The sequence below is a fragment of the Cataglyphis hispanica genome, chromosome 13, assembly GCF_021464435.1.
Source record: "Cataglyphis hispanica isolate Lineage 1 chromosome 13, ULB_Chis1_1.0, whole genome shotgun sequence".
NCBI lineage: Eukaryota > Metazoa > Arthropoda > Insecta > Hymenoptera > Formicidae > Cataglyphis > Cataglyphis hispanica.
In genome coordinates this window covers 1,961,794-1,974,645 of record NC_065966.1, presented here as the reverse complement: position 1 = coordinate 1,974,645, position 12,852 = coordinate 1,961,794, and the positions used below count along the sequence as shown (strand labels likewise).

Here is a 12,852-nt window from a genome sequence, read left to right as displayed (position 1 = left end):
ATAAAGAATATCGCACAAATGTCCGATTAGAATTATGTACTACTCTCTATCTAAATGACACTCTTTTTTTTTCTCTGTAAAAAGAAATACTTATAAGAACATAATTTTATGTTTTCTTAATTGTCTTTCCATTAGCACGCGGAAAGACACATTTAAGAGTCCGTGTCGATAAACCTTTTTTATTCGGTCTTAACTTCTCGTTAACCTAAATCACTGTAATCGTTAATTTATTCGACTACGCGTTAAATCCGCGCTAACGAGAAAATGTAATTTTATCTAATCTAATAATATTTTATATTCGTCTTTTAATCGATTTGAAAATTCTCTCACGCACTTCTCAGCATTTATTTTTTTGTGATCGTATTTAAAGGTGATCGCTTTAATAATGGAAATTTTTTACATACTCTGTTGCTTCTCCTCTTCGCAAGTTTAATTAAATTAAATTTATGTGTTTTATATATATAATAAAAAATCTATAAATATGTAATTTTTATTTTTAAATTTATTAACGCCTCTTAATTTTAAATGTTGAATAATTTTGTAATTGTATTACAATATCAATCTTTTGATATTAAAGAAAAAGTTGACATTAATTTAATCAAATAAAAAAAAGTTCTTATAATGTTACGTAAAACACGGAATTGCGTTTAATTGCGTTTATATATGATTACATGTATATATGATTTGATTTTTGTTTTGTTTATTAGATAGGAAAAGAAGCGCAGTTGATTAATTGACATGGATGATTTTTTTATTCCTTGATTTATATAACCATCAATTTACATGATTGTCAGAAATAATTAATTTAATAAAGGAAAATAAAATTACTAAACTTTATTTATAAAGTGGGGTGAATATAGACCTTGGCTTTTCCATGATTTTATGCTATCTGGATATGAACTAAATACGGTGTATTTCCGGTACGTTTGCGACGCCGTTTGCACATAATTGTCGCTGCAATTTGCGCGTCATGCCACTCACTAATTGCGATTACTAGACGCGAAGCGTTTAAAAATATGAGAGTGTCGTTGAACAAGAGCGAGAAATATTAACGAAAGTAAAACGAAAGCAAAAATTTTTTAGCGCGGAAGGGTCAAGAGGCTGAAAAAGAAGAATAGTAAGAAGTCGCGAAGCAAAATATTGAAATACTTTGCGTTACTGGTGAAGGAAAATGCTTTTATTGCAGTACGATATATACGAAAGTTAAATCACTCTCCCAGATACGAGCAATGCACAAAAACTTTATTGCGGTTTCATGTTGATTTTACTTTCTTTTTGTATGTAAAACTGCTTCTTTAATTAACTAATTAATTTTTTACTTGAGTTATCTGGACAGACAAAAACGATATTTTGTGAAAAAAGTTTTTTTTAAATTTGTACTCTTACATTTGCTTTTCTAAGATAAATGCTTATTTAATTCTCTTTCTCTTTAATTATATACCCTAGTATTTTCTTTTACTTTATTTGAATTTTTCTTTACATACTTTTTTTCTATATATTCATAATTTTCACATTTTTACAAAACATAATTTTCACGAAAAAAGAATTTTTACTATATTTGATTTTAATCTATTCAGCGTAGCCTTGCATTCATATTAATGTTAGGAAAATATATAAAAGTTTTTTTCCTTTGGTCTTTGGAAGAAAATCCGTCATCAAAAATTTAATCTTGAGGGACACAAACATTACGTTTTTGGGGAAATAACATTTTTCCTTCTCGTAATGAAAATGCGCACGTCAGGAAATACATTATGGCGCACGTGTGAAATCGCCATTCTGCGTGATGGCGCGTTATTTATCGCTGAAAAATCCGATGAGTAATTGTTACGCACGCTGACTTGTCGCGAGAGTGATCTATTGTGATCCACCTGTTGTACTACGATACACTATTGTATCATTAATACACTTGGTGCGTATTCGAAAGAAATATCAATGTATTGTTTGTATATGCAATTCATCGCAGAATGAATGGATACAGTCATATAGAGAGAAGTGCGATCGTCACAATGTAATCTACTAGATTATCTTTCTGTCAAAATCCACCCCGGAATTCAGTTGGAGTATTAATGCGGTAACCGGAATTGTAGATCCGAGCTTACGTCATAATACTCTTCGAGAAGAGATTGTGAATTAATATGATGCATAAATCTATTTTTTTGCTAAACAAATCGGTAAAATCTCATCTTAGAACAAATTAAAATATTTCAGCATTGTGTAGAACATTATCATTTGCATATTCAAGGCGCTTATAAATATGAGATCGTATAAGTAGTTAGATTATGTAATAAAAAGTAATGCATTGCAAATTTAAATCAATATAAAGCGTTGAAGCTTTAGTTGTTACAAAACTGATTACGGGAGCTTGTAGTGGCGCAAATTATGATGAAAAATGTATGCGATCCGTGAATTTAATGGAGGGTGAGTGCGCGGTAATTTCACTCTGGCACGCAGGGGAGCGGAACATCTATCACGGAACAATATCTCGTCACGAAATTTGCGCATATTTCCGAAAAATTTCGACGAATAATTCCGTACCGAAGAGAGTCAGTCACATCCGGCAAATTATGATAAAAGTTACGAAGTAATTTGAGATTAGCGATTCACATTGCATCCAAGCATTCTTGAAATTCAAGCGGACTTATTTTTTAACCTTTATTCCAGACAGGTTCTCTATTTGTTTTTTTTTTTTTTCTTTTATAACGTCGAAGCGTTTTGCCTCTCAAAGAATATTCCATGATCTAAAGTAGATGCTGGAAACAATTGGCGATTTCTCCGAAGAATCTCTTAGCTATTTGCATCCGGAAAATTGATTTTAACAAGCGTGAATTTTAGAGAAATATTTGTGAAATTTATTAAAATCTATCGAAATTATTCATCACGTGAGGTATTGGATTGAAATAAAATTAAGCAACTGTTGCTTCTGTGATGTGAATAAAACTTTTTATCAGTTCATTGATTTTTTATATTCTGTACTATTTTATATTTTATTTAAAACTGATATTAATATATTCGCGCTTGAAGAATACAATACCAAGTAAAATGGCTCTGAGATAAAAGTTTCGTCGACTTTTTATTTGTGTAATGAAACGCGGAACTGCTAGCCATTGAAGTTTGAGAAACTTTTGCTTCGAAAATACAAACATGTAAGATGTATGTTTCTATTCTATTCTATCAAACGCAAATTAGACTTTTCGTGTAAATACGACTGCTAGATAGTATAATACGAGCAATTTAATAATTCTGCTCGCTCTCGCATTGCGAGAAATATGGAATGATTTCCTCCTGCTGACATTACTAGTCGCCCACGGGGTTATTTTGTCATCGAATATCAAAGAGGCAAGGATTTTTTACGTCAAAATTAATATACTGTCCATCTAAATTTTCTTCTGGTCTTCTCAATTTAATATAGATTATTCGTGTGTAATTTGAGCGCTCATATTTTACAATTTTTTTCTATTAGTTATGATGTATGTGCAAAGCTATATTTTATGATATGCAATCAAATAATGCATAAAAAATCCCTTTCTCATTTTTATCGATATATTGATATATCGAAATAATATTGAAAATACACGATCGTTAAATTGATGATATCAGAAGAGCATGAAACAAATTGTTAATTTTATTGCACGTTTTGACGCGATCGCGCTTTTTGCCAAATTGACGTGTTTTAAAATAAAATATCTCTTCTTTTATTTGATTAAATTCACATCGAAGAAATTCTTTTCTTTCATATCGAAGAAATGATATCGTAGCATAATTACTTAACTAAAAATTATTTAACATATAGTATATAGATCTTTCTATAATATAAAGAGATTTTATATATTTATGCATATATATATATATATATATATATATATATATATATATATATATATATATATATATATATATATATATATATATATATATATATATATATATATATATATATATATATATGTAATAGTCGGCGAATAGTCATTTATCTGCTTGTCATTTCTTTTCGACAATCCTTTGCTGATCCTTGTCGCTTCTATCTCTTCTAACCGAGGGCTATTCCTGTTCTTTTATATCGCTTCGCGTTTTACGATGCTCTCTTTCTGCCGTTATCGACATTGTTATCCGATTTGGCGTATTATCTATGGTTTGCTGATATTTGATGATATAGTTGTTGTGGGGTAGTTTATGAAATGTCTGCAATACAAGCGTTACTGCAATAACGTTATTATCAGTCAATTAATCCGATAATACCGATATTGTTATTTCAAACATTCTTGCATCTAAAGATTAAATGCATCATGTTGTAGAAGCAATTGTAATTATCATTACAATAGGTATGATTTTATAAGTTTTACGACAAGAAACGTAACGATTATTTTAAGAGATACTTCTTTTAATAAATTAATCTTTTTTACATATTTTGCATTGAGATAGATATAGAATTTTAAAAATTCTTATTTTCCAAAATTGGAGAAGATTACACAATTATAATCGCGCAAACCATGTTTTTTTTTACTTTGATTATATAAATTCCTCAAATAACAAAAATTAATTATATCAATTTATCATGTTAATGATAGAAACTTTATATTTCTCTCAATTACGCTTAAAATAAAGTTCAAATATTTGATATCTGTTGAAATTAATTCGAAAAGTTTAATAACACATGTTTAATTTAATAATGCGATCGCTATGTATCTAGTAAATACAGTGCGTGAAGTTATGCAAGAATAATTAATTAAATACATACTTGGTGTGATTTTATGGAGATGCACGCAGGACACAGTTTCAATTTCATTGTCGTATAAACTATTTCGAGACTTTTCTTAATGTAAATCAAGATAAAACGACGAAGAGAAAAAATAGCGTGTCTGAGAAAGCGTACCTATGGGACAAAGACTTTTGCCTTTCGTAATTTCGATTGACCTTCTCTCGGCGCGCAATAATGTGCGCCTTTGTCAAAGTGAACACACATTCTGGGTCTCGAAATAAAGCGCACGCGCGTCTTTTCCTTTGGCGTTATAATCCATAAAGAATCCATTAAATTGTAATAAAGTCCTCGATAAAGAGCTCTCATTTTATGATTTCAAGATAAAGGGTTCTCATATCAACACAGAATACAGAAGGAAAGTAATGTATTTTTTTGTGATAAAAATTGTGCTACTAAGTTTACTTTTTACGCTTATTTTTAGGATACTTAACGTAGTAATAATATAATAATATCTTCATATGAGGACATGTTATTAATGTTTTATTAATTTTTTGCAATTAAAAATGTATTACAAAAGAATTTAAATTAAGATAAAGTTTACAAATTATAATATTTTTTATTACGTTCTGAATACTTCAAGTATTTTTGCGATTACTGTCTCCGAACATGATGCTTTTGGCGTGCTTTCGTGATATAAATTACAATTAATTAGTAAAGCATTTATTCCAACGGGAGAGTCGCAGGTGCGCCTTACGCCATTAATGCGTAGTTGAGGGAAGATCCTTGTTTTATTCCCCACTTTAAATATTATAATATCTCCGGAGTATTGTTCCTTAAACAAATATCGTCCTCCTTTCTAGCCGGTCATAACTGGAAGCTAGCGAAACAATCTTTTCGTGGTCTATTTTTCGGACGTGTCAAAGGATAAAGTCATGACGCGTCGGTCGGAGGGAGACGGTATAACAAAAAGGTATAACAAAGAGGGAGTAGAATATTGGCTCTCTCAAAAGCTCGCCTTTTAAAACGTCATAGCAAAAAAAAGTAGTCGTCGTATTACAGCGACAATTTTATTTTCACTTTTCTTTGACACGTTCTGCAAAAACCACTTTACATTGACATTTCCTATCTTTACTTGACATTCGAAAGTCGACAATTTATATAAATTTGATGTTGCTAATAGACACTTTTTTATAAGCCAGTAAATATACATTAAAGTTTTTTTTTCTCTCTTTCTCTCTCTGATAAATGTTTCAATCTCGTTTTTAGATCAGTTTCATTAATACATTTCCTATTTAAATGCCGTAAAAAGAAAGTTTCTGAGATAACATTCATTTATTTCGAAAGTTGAAGAAGCATAGCGTGTCAGGAAAAGATTCTCGGCTGCACTAAAACATTTTCATTTGTGCAAATCACGTAATTTTAAAGATTGGGTCAGAGATATGTTTAAACCTCCCTAGAGTACGGAATATCGCCGCAGGAGTATGTGTAGTACAATTGCGTAACTTCGACAATTGCATCCCTCTCTTGTGTGGCCTCCAGCTATGCTTACATCAATCCATTAGGGAGCAATGTAGAGACATTACGCTTTTTTTTTTTTTTTAAGTATATATATGGTTTTGCAATAAAATTTGCATATTATATGATATAATTTTTACACACAAAAAAGAGAGAAACATCGATTCAGAGAAAAAATGATGAGATAATTTTAAGAGTTGTAGAAAATAATGTTTCAGCTGGCCGGGATTGAGGGCTAAGTTGGCGAAAGATTGTTTGGGCATGCTTTGGCGGTTGTGAATCTAACGTGAAAGCACGTTGAGTATCTCAAGGATGGCAAAAGTAGCTAAACTTTTTTACTCCTACTGAGATGTGGGTGCTTTGGAGTGTTGTTGCGAAGCGCCGAGGATTACTCAGTTGGCACATTAAGAGGGCTTCCCACAAGATTCCGTTTGATTGCGTTTCGCACTTTGGATCGCGAAAAAGTGCGGAATAATCCTGCGTCAATTACGGACGATTCTCGCGATAAGATTATACCGTATAATTTGTACAAGGTAATCCGATCGTTGCTTTGTTCGAGGGAAATTCCGCTTACAAGCTTGATCCATGACGCAAAACGGGTTGTGGAATTTATCTAAGAGATAGTTCGTAAAGTGCGTCGTAAAAGAAAAATCTTCTCGATGACAGCGCGCTTTCCCGCCGGCTAAATGTGAGCAGGCGCGACTTGTTACCATGTAATATTATCAAAGTCTATGACTATGTAAAGCTGAGAGTTTAAAGGGGATCCGCTTTTTGGACAAATTATATTGTAATAATATTTTTTTCAAAATAATATCTATTTGCTAATTAACTAAATAAACCGCGCGAATGTTTTATTAATAGATTTACTTAATGCATGTACATATATGTACAATAAAATTATAACGTTTGCATGCAAATCAGTTTTCACACAGGTTATATGTCAGAAATTGCGCGACCTCCTTGTATATGAACATCTAATGAATTATGCCTCGAGTGAAGGAACATGTTTTGTTAATGAATACCTTTTCTAAAGAATTACGAGAAAGGTAGAACGTGCTTTGTGCATATATAATTATTCTGGACAATTTTACTGTACTTTACTTATGAATAGCTTAATTAGGCAAGCATTGTAACAACTATCTTTGGTTTCATAAGTGTTTATTAACTCATGATTGAATCCAGATGTATTCACATAATTCTAAAACTTCTAATTATATCTAGGATGAATAAATTAATCATACATTATTCATACATACATACAAATGTAATTTCTATTAGTATACATTCATTTTCCTGGAAAATGTTTAAATAGCCTTTGTGTGATATATTTGGGAAAACACGAGTGCCAAACATGAAATGAGAGAAAGAGTAATAATACATAGGATTACAGTGCAAGAATGTAATAAAAGTTTTATTATCCCTCGAAATCCTATACAATACCATCAAACTAGAGAGCGAAAAACGTGCAGTGAAATAACAAAATTCTAAAGAGCATTGCTTATACAAACATACGTTACATTTTTTCATTCACATAAATCACGGGATTTTGCGAAGGATAACTATAAACATGTAAATGTGTCCTTACACTTTAAATTTACTTCAATATTCTTCCTGTAAAACTTTGCCAAGAATTGTTAATCCTATCGCCGCCCACTAATTTTTTACTAAGCACGCAAAAAATTTATAGTATATCATATATATATATATATATACAAGTTTTATTTGCCAATATATGCATTTATTAATGATTTATTAGACATTTTTCGAGAATTTGACAAGAAAACAGAACGTGAATCGATCACTTTGCATAATACAATCGTGAGGGTGGTTAATGTAAGAATTTTATGATTATTTGGGGATTCTTTACGGTATTTCTTTTACTTTTTTTTATATCGGTCGCGTCGGATGTATATGATATTTCGCATTCGTTTTCTCGGAGTTTCTGTCGACTCGACTTTTGTATAGATGAAATTCTATCTGCAATTTATCGTGAAGAGGTCAGAGGGTTAACGAGACGCGAAACTTGAGTCCCGAATTCTGTAGTATCGTACCCGCGAGGCATCGTATCGTTTCTCTCCGACAAATACAGGCAATCCTGCCGTCTGCCCTTGTCGGTACGCTTCTCGGACGAATCTGGGCAACAACACGTTTACTCCTCGGAAAGTTTCACGGCCTCGAGGCAAAAGATTGCCTTACAATCAAGCTATCATCATTTTGTGTATTGAGTTACGGGAAGGAGAAGTCTATTGCAAGCGGGAAATTCAATTTGTTTGTTTTAATTGCTTTTGTTCCTCTTTTTTTATTTTTCTCATCATCACATTTGTTCTTTTTAATTGTAAGTACATAGTTTTTGCGTTGGACTATAAAAGTAATTAAAAGAATATATTTTATAAATAATTTTATGAAGATATATTTTATAAATAAAATTTATTTTTGGAGCTGATATCTATTAGACCGTTGAATTAATTTCTATGTTTGGATAGATTTATATTATGTATCATTTAACTATAAAGTACGCATTGTAAGCTTTATAAATTATAATCTTATATCATTTTTAATTACGTTATTAGAAAAAGTCAACATTGAATTGCTTTCGATCGAATAAGCGCGTGGTGGAGATTTACTTTTTTGTTGTAAATATCGAAGAACGCGAAGTTAAATATTTTACTTCGCAAACGGTTGAATAAAATGTGCCAAAATTTATCTCTCTCTCTCGCTCGCGTGATAGTGTATTGAAAGAATTGAAAAGAAAAAGCAAGCTATCTGTTCCTTATTTTGCTTGTTTGTTTTTCAAATCAATTTTATTTTTATTCAGCTTGACTTTTTGCTGGATCTTTTTGTCGTTAATGCGGGTCACTCGTGCGACGATTCAACCACATATTGCGAAGTAAATTGAATATCATTCATCGATTTTTTTTTGCCAGTCTCCGTTTCGGACCACAGTACTTAATTCCAGGTCGCGAGGGTAACCCTTGTGATTAGATTCGATTTTTTTTTTTTCTTTTTTTTCAAAATGAGTTTACCTCCCTTCATACAAACCTTTGATAAACTGTCGCCATTAAACTGTCTCGACATCGGATAACGAAGCATAAAAAATGTATGAAATGATGCATTTGGTATTTCGCTTTGCCATAATTAACTGCATTAATTAAACGTAATAGCGTTATCATTATAATGACATCGGATAATGGGAAGTAACTTGCGAAGAGCGGTGTTTGATACTAACAAAGGACGTAGATGAAAAAATCAACAGTTTGTGAAATAATTACTCGCAATTATATTTTCGCGATATTTTCTTTGCACGTGCCATAATAATATAATTTGCGATACATCGGGCATACGGAATAGTGAAATATTATCAAGACGACATTGACGGATACCGTCTCGTTGAAAGAAGATTACGGCCTTTAACAAAGCAGAAGCAATATTTCAGAATGAAAGAGCAATATTTCGACCTTGGAAGCGATCCAACGTCTCTCGCGTATCTCGCGCTTATTAAGCGTCACAGTATGTGACGTGGGCTAATACTGTGCAAGGAGAGACCCCGTCGGAATCATTCGCGGTCGTGAATCAGCAATGGACGCGAATATCGAAAATCGATACGTCATGCTGCGAACAAAAACTCACACAAATGGCGGAATTTTTGGATAACGAGCTAAACACAAAGTCGCATGAATACGATCTCCCCATAATGAATACGAGCGCGAAAAGTTCCATGTCTCTCAAAGAGTTCAAAGAGAATGAAATAATCTATCAATTTCTCTACCTCTGATATTGATAACAGCGACCGAAGTATACTTATCAGGAGAGATATGATTCAATTTTATTATAATATTATAAATATAAATATTATAAACGTTATAAATTAAATAATATAAAGACAAGTAGTCTTTATAAATATGTAACTTTTTATTTCTTTCTACTTTACAACGATTAAAATTTTATCGGTTAATTTAATTGTAAGATATTAATATTATCAAACGTGAATATCTTTTGTGCAAACAAATATTGCATATAGTTAATACAAATATTTTTGTATATACGTGATAAGCCACATTGTGTAATTAATGGTAATCTGTAAAGTTATAATCGTAAATTTAACTTTCCGTAATTAATGTTGTATTACCGCAATTAGTGGTTGGTCAATTATTTCATATTCTGTAATATCATATACCAGCTGCGTGTAAATCATATATATATATATATATATATATATATATATATATATATATATATATATATATATTTGAGGCAGATATCGGGAATATTGCAGATGTTTTAAAGGCGGAAATAAATTCAGATAAGTTAGATCCACATACCTGGAAATTAATTTATAGTTTGTGAAATCTTTGTGACACGAGTTCTTCGAAAATTTTTCGGGTAGTTGTCGCACCGGATCTTCCCTTGTTCATGCTTGACCAACTTGCTATATTCTCTTCAATGTGGTTCTAGTTGGAGGGATACGAGTATTAACCTTCGTGCACACTAACTTCCACCAGATTAGCTTCTTCGCCGAACACATTCGGTAGTTTGACGTATTATATGTCGGCGCAATATCTTTGTATGAATGTCGACGTTATAGTTCTTTTGTATAAAAATTGAAAGCGATTCATAAAGTTTCTTCTGATTTGATATATTCACACTTTTTGTCTAACAATAAGTGTAGCGCGCAAATTTTAATTACCGGTCTAAATGATTCAAAAAAATTCTCTAGCTCTTAAAAAACAAAGTCTGAGGGAAACTGTATCTCTTATATTAAATATATTTGGTAAATTATGTAATTAATGAACTAGATTTATATCGATACTCCGAATTATACATTGATTTTTGATATATATCTTCATTAATACTACGTTTTTATAAAATATATCTTTTAATTATGTCAATAGTGTAATCTTTATGACAACAATTAGAGTTGGACACTTAAAGATCGATTTTTCTCTGTCACCAGCACGCCAGGGTATCCTCAGAAATTTACTAGCGGCTCGAAGTTCGTCGGTCTCGATTCTATCAGTCGAGTCACGTTCGTGTGTTCTTTTTGGATTTCTTTGTCGAACTTTCAGAGTCCCAGCCTTTTCTCGTTTTCAACTGCGATTAATCACGGTTGCGCGAGTCTTCACATGCAAATTTATCCGCGTGAGGAAATTCACGAAATATATTCCACGAAAAATATTTCCACTCTCTCCATCGATAGAGCACAATTTTGAGCCTTAATATCGATCTTCCAGCATTTATGCATTTTACTTCGCGAGAATAGATATTTTCTGTGTAGATAGTATGTAGTTTCTGTCAACCTTCAGTGACGATGAGCTTCGAAACCTCGTGCGTATGTCACGGATAACGAAATTTGCATACAATTCGAGTACCTCGACGGCTCTCGGCCGACTGACCGAAAACGCGACTACCTTGCGCGTCTTCGTTATCCGCGCATGTGCCGCTGCAATATATAAGACGAGATTTTCATCGAAAGCCTAGAAAAATTGAAAGGGTGATTAAATATATCGCAATTGACTCGCTTATAAATAAAAGATATCTACTTGTCGAAGCTGGAATCGTGCGAATAAATTGCAATAATCATACGCTAGCTTTTAATATTTAATGTATCTCGTGTAAATTTTTCCAATCGTTATTAATTCTTCAAATATTGGAGAAAAGAAAATTTTTAAAAATATTATAAATTAATTTGCGTATATCACCTAGAATACTTAAATAAATCGTGTAAAGCTTTTTAGCAATAATTGTATAAAATTAAATAATGATCACATTTATCATGATTTCAAGTATCATATCGTGAATTTATGATTTATGTATTTTATTTATTTTATTTAAAATTATTAGATTGAAAATGATTTTCTTTTTATTTTTAAATGATTTTATTTCTTTTGCAATTGATAATATATTTCTATGAAAATAATCTCTTTGCTATATTCTATAAAATAATGTCACGAGACTATGAAAACTTTAATTTTAATCTCATGACAGATAGATACAAGCATGCCATAGAGATTGATAATCTCGCTAATTCCATCCAATCCATCTCATCAATCACAAATAAATTCACGATAGAGATATTGCATTCAAATTTTGTAAAATTTGATGAATCTGCTCTTCGGGGATGATAATTAATCAAGCCGCGTTACGTGAATCTACAAATTTCGGAGTGATTCTCTCTCCGTTATTTTTAGTCGAAGAACAATCGTATTTTCTGTGGCCTCCAGGGAGGGGATTTTCTACCGCTCGATTTTATGCTAAATTTACAATAGATACGACTGTGATGTTACAAACAAATGCTTTCTATTCTTTCACAATTTATGCAGAATAAAATAAAAGCGAAAAAATTCAGAAGTTAATATATTTACACTTGTTAATACATAACACACATTTTGTTGGAGGATTTCGACGCAACATGTTTGTAACAAATTACCGGTTGAAAACTTATGTTCGAAAAACAGAGCTCGCATATCTACATGTTGCTGGCAACTGAGAGCGAATGCGCAAATTCCTTCTTAAAGAGATACAACGTCGTTGAAACATATGATGCGAGATGCAATTCAGTTTACTAATTGCAAGGAAGCTGCACCGCCCCGGAAGTAGGTTACGTTAAGCCCGACTGAGAATGCAGGCGGACACACTCATCAAAG

General features: G+C 31.8%; 1 protein-coding gene across 1 annotated transcript in view; it reads right to left on the bottom strand.

Moving 5' to 3' along the window:
- The window catches only part of LOC126854038 (uncharacterized), a 31,032-nt gene that overhangs the window by 15,593 nt on the left and 2,587 nt on the right, over positions 1–12,852 (bottom strand). Inside the window, exon 2 of the mRNA XM_050600387.1 lies at positions 10,531–11,682. The gene's annotated coding sequence lies outside the window, so the exon portion shown is untranslated. The remainder of the gene's footprint in view (positions 1–10,530; positions 11,683–12,852) is intronic.